Here is a 10,000-nt window from a genome sequence, read left to right on the forward strand (position 1 = left end):
CGCCACTCCACACACACACACACACACACACACACACACACACACACACACACACACACACACAAAGTAAACAGCAAGAAAGCGACCAGGGAACAAACACACTAACAAGCGGAGTTTTGAGGCGAGTACCAACGCTTGCTTTTTTGTGTTTGGTTCCGTGTTTGGTCCTATTTACCGAAGAACTTGTGTTTGACTGCCGATGTTCGCCTCACGTGTTTGTTTTCATTCTTTTCCGCTGTTTGTTTTGCTTTATCACCATCCCATGTTTGCTTGTTTGTACCTCCTTGTGTCCCCATGTGTCCCCAGGTATTCCCAGGTCTCCCCAGATGTCTTCAGGTGTCCCCAAGTATTCCAAGTCGTCCCCATATATTCCCAGGTGTCCCCCGGTATCCCCAGGTGTCATCAGTATTCCCAGGTGTCCCCATGTATTCCCAGGTGTCCCCATGTATCTTCAGGGGTTCCTAAGTATTCCCATGTGTCCCCATGTGTCTCCATGTATCCCCAGGTGTGCCGAGGTATTCGCAGCACGCCGGGTATTCGTGTGAAGCCGTCCCGTGCACTAGCGTCGCAATCTCCAAAGTTTAATGAATGTCTCTAATGAGCTCCCAAAAGCCTCTTCATTACCTGCCGCCATTATTACCTGTGTCATTGTGCCGCTCGTGCTGAATTGTCACTGCCTCTCTCTCCGTACCTTTATGACTGTTTGTTTATGTCTATGTCCGTGGATCTCATTAAATCTGTATGCTTGTATATATGTATGTCTATATATCTATTATCTGTATCTATCTGTCTGTCTGTCTGTCTATCTGTATATATTTCTCTCTCTCTCTCTCTCTCTCTCTCTCTCTCTCTCTCTCTCTCTCTCTCTCCATTCCATTGATCCACTTCACCGCTGCTGCTCCTATCCTAACCATCTGTGTCTCCCTCTCTGTCTCTCTCTATCTCTCTATCTCTCTCTATAACGAAATACTGCTCAGTCACATCGCACTTACTCTCTCTTCCTCTCTCTCTCTCTCTCCATCTCTCTCTCTTCCTCTCCATCCTCAGCCTCTTCACCTCCATTTACACTTCACATAATCGTAAGTCTGTGTTCCGGCAAAGTATCTAAACCAGACTTGAAGTATCTAGGGAGTCGGATTCTAGGGCATAGGTATGTCGTCTTAAAACCATTTCGGGGCTCACACACACACATTCACATTTGGTAAGGCTTTCGTAGAGGGTGTTATGTTGGTCTTCCTATTGGTAGTGTTATAAGACTAATGATTGTTTGGAAAGGCTTTGGTAGAGGTGGTTGTGTTGGTAGTATTTCCACGGTGGGTAGTTTTATAAGCCTAGTGATAGTTTGGCAAGACTTTGGTAGAGGTGGTTGTGTTGGTAGTATTTCCACGGTGGGTAGTTTTATAAGCCTAGTGATAGTTTGATAAGACTTTGGTAGAGGTTTTTGTGTTGGTAGTATTTCCATAGTGGGTAGTTTCATGAGCATAGTGATAGTTTGAAAAGCCTTTGATAGAGGTTGATAAAGGTGACTAGAAGAATAAGAGAGAGAGAGAGAGAGAGAGAGAGAGAGAGAGAGAGAGAGAGAGAGAGAGAGAGAGAGAGAGAGAGAGAGAGAGAGAGAGAGAGAGAGAGAGAGAGAGAGAGAGAGAGAGAGAGAGAGAGAGAGAGAGAGAGAGATACGTAGTTCATTAGTGACAGACAGGATCCTTGAACTCCTTAAGAAGTCTCCGATAGTTTTGTTTGTCTTGAAAATTAGCTTTATGGTAATTCGAGAGACAGACTTCAATTAGGAAATAATTTACACAGCGGAGTCTTGATGGAGAAACTTTCCTCAGAGTCTCCTGGCGCTAATGCAACGTAAATAGACAAGTCAAAGCGCTGATCAAGGGTTCGCATCCCTCTGAACTTAGGTAGATAGGTGAGGATGAACAAGCTATTAGCCAAACCACCAATTAGCAAGGAGTAGTAGTGGTAATAGTAGTAGTAGTAGTAGTAGTACTGATGGTAGTAGTAGTAGTAGTAGTAGTAGTAGTCTCTCTCTCTCTCTCTCTCTCTCTCTCAATCCTATCAGTCAGGCAAGAGTTTTCAGTTATGTTTTACACGTTCACTTTTAGCGACGTAGATACTCTCTCTCTCTCTCTCTCTCTCTTAATGGAAATAAACAAAATAAATAAAGAAAATAAATAGATATACAAATAGAATAAATATAGAAGAGAAACTCCAATACTACACACGCGTTCATTTGCATTGTAGTACCAAAGTAAATAAAATAAATAAATAAAATAAATAAAACAAATAAATATAAAAAATAGAAAACTCAGACAACTCACACACGTTTATTTACACTTTTGTATCATCATCGTACAAGGCACACACACACACACACACACACACACACACACACACACACACACACACACATACACGCATTATTGAGGGCCAGGAACTAATATTGAAATAGAGGATGTTTCGCGCGCAAACATTCATTATAATTGACAACACACACACGCACGCACTCACACAAACACCAGATAATATTACGACCAACACAAAAAAGTTAACAATATATTCATGCATGGCAAATATCTGTCTCCTCGCTCTCACTTTTCTCATTCTTCTTTTTCTCTTTCTCGGCCGATAAGGAGATCAATCAGGTCCTAATGAATGTTTCTTTAAGTTAACGGTACAGAGGAAGGGTCAAACTACCGCCAGGGCCATAAAACTACCCATGGAAATGCATATACAGCTCCTACGTTTCCGATTCTCACATCAACTATTTCCAAAAGCCACAAAGGAGAGCAATCGGGTTCTAATAAGGGTTTCTTTAGGTTCACGGTACAGAAGAAGGGTCACACTACCACCTGGGCCATAAAACTACTCCCGGAAATGCCTACAGCACCTATACGAAAGCCTTGTCAAATGTGTGTCTGTGTTTAGTCGGTATTTTCAGTCGCTGCCGGCCTCCACATCAACTATATCCAAAGGCCAAAAGGGAGATGAATCGGGTTCTAATAAGGGTTTCTTTACATTCACGGTACAGAGGAAGGGTCAGACTACCACCTGGGCCATAAAACTACCCCTGGAAATGCGAATATAGCACCTACGAAAGCCTTGTCAAATATGTGTGTTTGGTCGATATTTTCAGATGCTTCCGCCTCTCCCATCAGCGCTATATCCAAAGGCCAAAAAAGGAGATGAATCGGGTTCTAATGAGGGTTTCTTTAGGTTCACGGTTGAGAAGAAGGATCAGACTACCACCTGGGTCATAAAACCACTCCTGGAAATGCCTACACAGCTCCTACGAAAGCCTGGTCAAACTTGTAAGCTTGGGCGCCGAGATGTTTAAGAATGTCCTTTCACACATAACGAACCTCTCTATCGTAACCGAACCTAACCTATAAGAAACCATATCAGATAAAGGTGTGCAGTAATTAGGAGTGCCGGGGAGGTGCGAGTGTTACCTGAGGACACCTTTGGACGCCTGCACGAGGAAGGGAAACTGAGAATACTCGGTAAGGCTCAAAACGGACTAACACCCGAACTGAACGTGTATAGAACGCTCATGTGGGCCGGTAATCGGATCTGGCTGACACACACTCTCTCTCTCTCTCTCTCTCTCTCTCTCTCTCTCTCTCTCTCTCTCTCTCTCTCTCTCTCTCTCTCTCTCTCTCTCTCTCTCTCTCTCTCTCTCTCTCTCTCTCTCTCTCTCTCTCACACACACACACACACACACACACACACACACACACACACACACACTTCAGTCAATGTTTCATCAGCTGTCGCTATCCCTTGCATGCAGTCAGAAAGGTTTATTTGGTCAGCGAGCCAGCCAGTTAGTCAGTCAGTCAGTCAGTCAGTCAGTTAGTGTGTGTGTGTGTGTGTGTGTGTGTGTGTGTGTGTGTGTGTGTGTGTGTGTGTGTGTGTGTGTGTGTGTGTGTGTGTGTGTGTGTGTGTGTGTGTGTGTCTCTGCTCTTGGCACGTTCTATATTTTTTTAGTTTTATTTATTTTATTTATTCATCTATTTCGTTTGTTTTATTATTTTATTTTATTAACTTTTTCTCGATTGTTTTTTATAGAAGTTAAGTTTCAGTGTTTTTTTCAGGTGTTTTTTTCTTCCTTTGACATGAAATGGAGTTTTTTATATTTATTATATTATATTTATTTATTTATTTATTTATCTTTATTGTGTGTGTGTGTGTGTGTGTGTGTGTGTATGTGTGTGTGTGTGTGTGTGTGTGTGTGTGTGTGTGTGTGTGTGTTTATCTGTTCACCCCCTTCTCTCTCTCTCTCTCTCTCTCTCTCTCTCTCTCTCTCTCTCTCGTGACTGACGGCAAGAAATTGAAGAAATATCACACACACTTGATGAGAGAGAGAGAGAGAGAGAGAGATAGAGAGAGAGAGAGAGAGAGAGTATGAAAGAGAGGTGGTGAATGAGATTGCGAAAGAGGAAAAGGAAGAGGAAGAGGAAGAGCCGGAAGAGGAGGAGGTGGAGGAGAAGGAGGAGGGGAGGAGGGAAAGGGATATAGTGTTGGAAAAAATTTATCTCCTGAATCGAATTATGTCTTTGTTCGTTTATTTAATTATTTCATTTTAATTTTTCTTCCTAGTTATTTCAACTGGTAATCTTGTAAGCCTCCTCCTCCTCCTCCTCTTCCTCCTCCTCCTCCTCTTCTTCTTTTCCTCTTCCTCCTCCTCCTCCTTGTCCTTGCTTCCTGTAATATCTCTCTCTCCATTGTGCATTCAGTTCCCTTCCTTCCTTCCTTCATTCCTTCCTTCCCTCCTTCCTTCTCCTCCCTTCTTCATTTCCTTCCATTCCTTCTGACACCCCTTTCTTCCTTCCCTTCCATTCCTCCCTTCCTTCCTTCCTTAATCCCTTCCTTCCTTCTTACCTCCATCCCTCACTTTACTCCCTCCCTTCCTTCTCCCCAAAAATCCCTACCTCCCTCCCTTCCTTCCTCCCTCCCTTCCTTCCCTTCAGTTGTGTAGTACAGAGTCAAGTAAATAAATGTATGGACCGTTAAATGAATATATAAATGGTTCTGTTAAATCTATGAATAAATATACGCGCGATAAATAAAATGGAGTAAAATGTATTGTTGCTAGTTTGAATGGTGGGAAAGTGTGTGTGTGTGTGTGTGTGTGTGTGTGTGTGTGTGTGTGTGTGTGTGTGTGTGTGTGTGTGTGTGTGTGTGTGTGTGTGTGTGTGTGTGTGTGTGTGTGTGTGTGTGTGTGTGTGTGTGTGTGTGTGTGTGTGTGTGTGTGTGTGTGTGTGTGTGTGTGTGTGTGTGTGTGTGTGTGTGTGTATTTGGAGTTTTAAATGAGGAGTTGAATTATTATTATTATTATTATTATTATTATTATTATTATTATTATTATTATTATTATTATTATTATTATTATTATTATTATCGTTATTGTTGTTGTTATTATTGTTATCATTTTTACTATTATTGTTATTATTATTTTATTATTACTACGACTACTGATACTACTATTGCTGCTGCTACTACTACTACTACTACTACTACTACTACTACTACTACTATTGCTACTGCTACTGCTACTGCTATTGCTACCACTACTGCTACTACTACTACAACCACCACCACAACCACCACCACCTCCACCACCACTACTACTACTACTACTACTACTACTACTACTACTACTGGGAAAGCGCTCGTCGGGTTGTCTCTAACAGATAAAATAATAAAAAAGTTAATTATTGTCGGTAAAAAATAAGGTTATATTAATACCTTTTTTATTTATTTATTTATTTTATCTTTAATTTCGATGCGTGAAAAATAAAATAGTTTTCCGCCTTTTATTTCATTTATTATCTTTTTTATTTGAGGGTTAAAAGTGCCACGTGTGTGTGTGTGTGTGTGTGTGTGTGTGTGTGTGTGTGTGTGTGTGTGTGTGTGTGTGTGTGTGTGTGTGTGTGTGTGTGTGTGTGTGTGTGTGTGTGTGTGTGTGTGTGTGTGTGTGTGTGTGTGTGTGTGTGTGTGTGTGTGTGTGTGTGTGTGTGTGTGTGTGTGTGTGTGTGTGTGTGTGTGTGTGTGTGTGTGTGTGTGTGTCTCAAACATTATAATGACGGGAATAATCATTGTTGAAGCGCTGAGTGCTATCATATTTATTATTATTATTATTATTATTAATATTATTATTATTATTGTTATGATTATTGCTTGGGGTTTAATATCTCTCTCTCTCTCTCTCTCTCTCTCTCTCTCTCTCTCTCTCGCCCTTAAAACTTTAGAGGAAAATTCATCATCGCAAATAACAAAAGTTGATAATCCGCTTCACTTTACAATTTTACTGGCCGCCACACGCACACACGCACGCACACGCACACGCCCACGCCCACACACACACACACACACACACACACACACACACACACACACTCACACACACACACATATGCGGTAAGAGAGAAACACATAGATAGATAGATATAGATAGATAGATAGATAGATAGAGAGAGAGAGAGAGAGAGAGAGAAACATTATAATATATATCTCTCAGAAGGGCTTTACGTTATTTATTTATTTTATTATTATTATTATTCATCTTATTTATTTTATTTATCTTTTCAGCAAAGGAGGTAGCTCAAAGGCATGAAAAAAGAAGAAACGAACACACACACACACACACACACACACACACACACACACACACACACACACACACACACACACACACACACACACACACACACACACACACACACACACACACACACACACACACACACACACACACACATGAAAGGATGTACTCCGCGATGAAGAATTGTGAGAAAGAAAGACGAAAGAATATTTACCAAGTGCGAGAGAGAGAGAGAGAGAGAGAGAGAGAGAGAGAGAGAGAGAGAGAGAGAGAGAGAGAGAGTTAGATATTTATATATACTCCTAGGTCACACGACTCATGTTACCCTCACTCCCTCCTCCTCCTCCTCCTCCTCCTCCTCCTCCTCCTCCTCTTCCTCTTCATCCTCCTCCTCTTCCTCCCCCAGAGAAGAGAGAAAAGAGGAAATACTTGTAAATATATGAACATTTATGAGAAAATAATGCATCAGTGACATTTATGCGGGGCGGGAAGGGACGAACATAATAAAATAATAATAAAAGAGGAGGTAGTATTTATTAAGAGTGGTCGGGAGTGACATTTATTTGACATTCATTTGACGTTTATTTGAAAGTGCTGGCGAATTCTGACGGGCAAATGTGACGGAGTTGAGCTTCCGACGCCACGCGCAGAGTTGGCAATGGCTGGCTAGGTGACGTGTCTTATATATATGGGTAATGGGGAGCTTGAAATACGATCTTAAAGTTAGCTAAATAAAAAGAAGGAAAAGATGAAGAGAAGATAGAAGAGAAGAAATGAATGTTAGATAAAAATATATGTGTGAGAAGGTGTGAAAAAAATACATAGAGAGTTAATAGGAAGAAAAGGAATGAAGAAAAGGAAGAAATAAATATAGATGTAAATTAATAGGAGACCCAGATCGTATAATAAGACTCTAGTAAGCTTATAGGAAGGAAAGGAAGGAAAAGAAGGAAAAGAAGAGAGGAAAGGAAGGAAAGGAAAGGAAAAGGAGGAAAGAAAAAAATGGTGTATTAGTTCTCTAGAGTGAATCAATACGTTATGGTGTTACGTATAGTGTTATAGCGAACGGATCTTATAGTGAACGGACGATATAGTGAGAGGATATCATTGTAGTGCCATAGTATTATAGAATGTTATAGAGATATTGTCAACGGATAATACAGTGAAAGGATGTTATATAGAGCCATAGTATTACAGAGTGTCATAGTGTATAGTAGATGTTATGTACAGTGAACGTTGGCGATACTATACTTCGAGGGAAATGATAGTTACGACAAACGAAATAAAGGGCGAGTTATGTGAGAGGGGAGGAAGTGACTTGTTACAAATGTGCTTCATAAATTAGTTCATAGAATGACTCGAATAAATAATTGTTGAGGGAAGGGAGTTTGAGATTGAGTTAAGATGAGGAAGAAGAGGAGGAGGAGCAGGAGTTTGAAGGAGGAAGAGTTGAAGGAGGAGGAGTTGGAGAAGAAGGAACTGGAGGAGAAGGAGAAGGAGGAAGTGGAGGAAAAGAAGGAGAATTTAAACTTAGACTAGGAAGAGGAAGAGGCGGAGGAGGAAAAGGAAAACAAGGAAAAGTTGAAGGAGGAGGAAGTGGAGGAAAAAGAAGAACTTAGATTTAGACCAGGAAGAGGAAGAGGAGAAGGAGGTTGAGGAGGAGAATTTGAAGACGGAGGAAGAGAAAGAGCAGGAGGAGGAGGAGGAGGAAGAGAACGGAAGAAAAGAAGAAAACAAAATTTAAAAAAAACGATCGTAAATACATTTCTGGAAACATAAACTTTACGAAACAAAAGAAAACAAGAAAATAAGAGAAATATATTAAAAAAGAACAAAAAAGAATGAAAAGCTGAAAAAACAATACGAAAAATAACAAAACAACAACAACAACAGTAGTAAGGACAGTGAATAAAGAAGAACATACTGACGCACGCACAAACACATAAAACAAACAAAATAAATAATAAATAAATAAAATAAATAATAAAATAGTTAATCAGGTGTTCGTTCATAAAATCTTTCCCACGCAGAAAATTAATTATGATTCTCAGAAAATAAATTATATATATATATATATATATATATATATATATATATATATATATATATATATATATATATATATATATATATAGAGAGAGAGAGAGAGAGAGAGAGAGAGAGAGAGAGAGAGAGAGAGAGAGAGAGAGAGAGAGAGAGAGAGAGAGAGAGAGAGAGAGAGAGAGAGAGAGAGAGAGAGAGAGAGAGAGAGAGAGAGATCTATATCACATACACACACACACACACACACACACACACACACACACACACACACACACACACACACACACACACACGGTCTTTTCCATTTCCCGTTTCGATATATCTTTTTTTTCTTCCAAAACATAACAACTTTTTTTCCCTTCCCAGTTTACTTTTTTAAATAAATCCAAATATTTTTCTTCTTTTTTTCTTCCTGAACATCAAAATACATATGGACTCTTTTTTTTTCTTCTTTTCTTTAGGGAGGCGGTGGCTGAATGGTTAGCGTGCCGGCGCGGTATTCCAGAAGGCGCAGGTTCGCATCCCGCTCGCCGCTACAAACAAGCTGGCAGTTTTTCAGACACAGCCGAGTGGCCTAAGACTACCCACATGCTGTCCTGAAGACCACCCATCAACCCGGACTCTAGATTCTCTCTTCTCTTTTCTCTAGCAAGAAGGCGCCACTATCAACACTTGCCTGCGCTATAATGGGCTGGGACCGACCAAGAAAGCCTACCAGCACCATAGACCAAAATGTAATCAAAGATGAGCTCCGGGGGGCAGCATGAGCCAAGCAAGATGGCGCCACTATAAACAATCACCTGCGCCATAACGGACTGGGGCTGACCACCAGGCCCCACCAAGAATGCCTACCAGAGCCAAAGGTAAAAAAAAAAAATTGTGAACGAATAAAGGCTGTTTAGTAAATATGAGAACCACCACCATCACCACCACCACCACCACCGCCACCATCACCACTACCCCAAACACACCACCACCACCACCAACAACAACAACACCATCACCACCACCATCACCACCACCACCACCAACACCAGCACCAGAAGGAGGATCACCCCCACCCACATACACCACCACCACCACCTTACAAAAAAGTAAACAAAAATAATAATAAAAAAATGATGGAAACAAAGAAACCTTCCCCAAAACTGTAATTGCAGAAGCCATGAAAAAATAGACTCGATGTAGAAAGAAAAACATTGAAAAAAAAAGAAAAGGAAAAAAATAACTGAGTGAATGAAAATATTTACTTCTATGATGGGCAAAGAGGAGGAGGAGGAGGAGGAGGAGGAGGAGGAGGAAGAGGAGGAGGAGGGGGAGGAATGGGAAATATATAAAATGGAT

At 40.7% G+C, this 10,000-nt stretch overlaps 1 protein-coding gene across 2 annotated transcripts in view; it reads right to left on the reverse strand.

The window, feature by feature from the left end:
- LOC127008420 (A disintegrin and metalloproteinase with thrombospondin motifs 2-like) overlaps positions 1-10,000 on the reverse strand; it is a 132,029-nt gene that overhangs the window by 54,582 nt on the left and 67,447 nt on the right. The window lies entirely within an intron of this gene.

This window comes from Eriocheir sinensis, chromosome 37 (genome assembly GCF_024679095.1).
Source record: "Eriocheir sinensis breed Jianghai 21 chromosome 37, ASM2467909v1, whole genome shotgun sequence".
NCBI lineage: Eukaryota > Metazoa > Arthropoda > Malacostraca > Decapoda > Varunidae > Eriocheir > Eriocheir sinensis.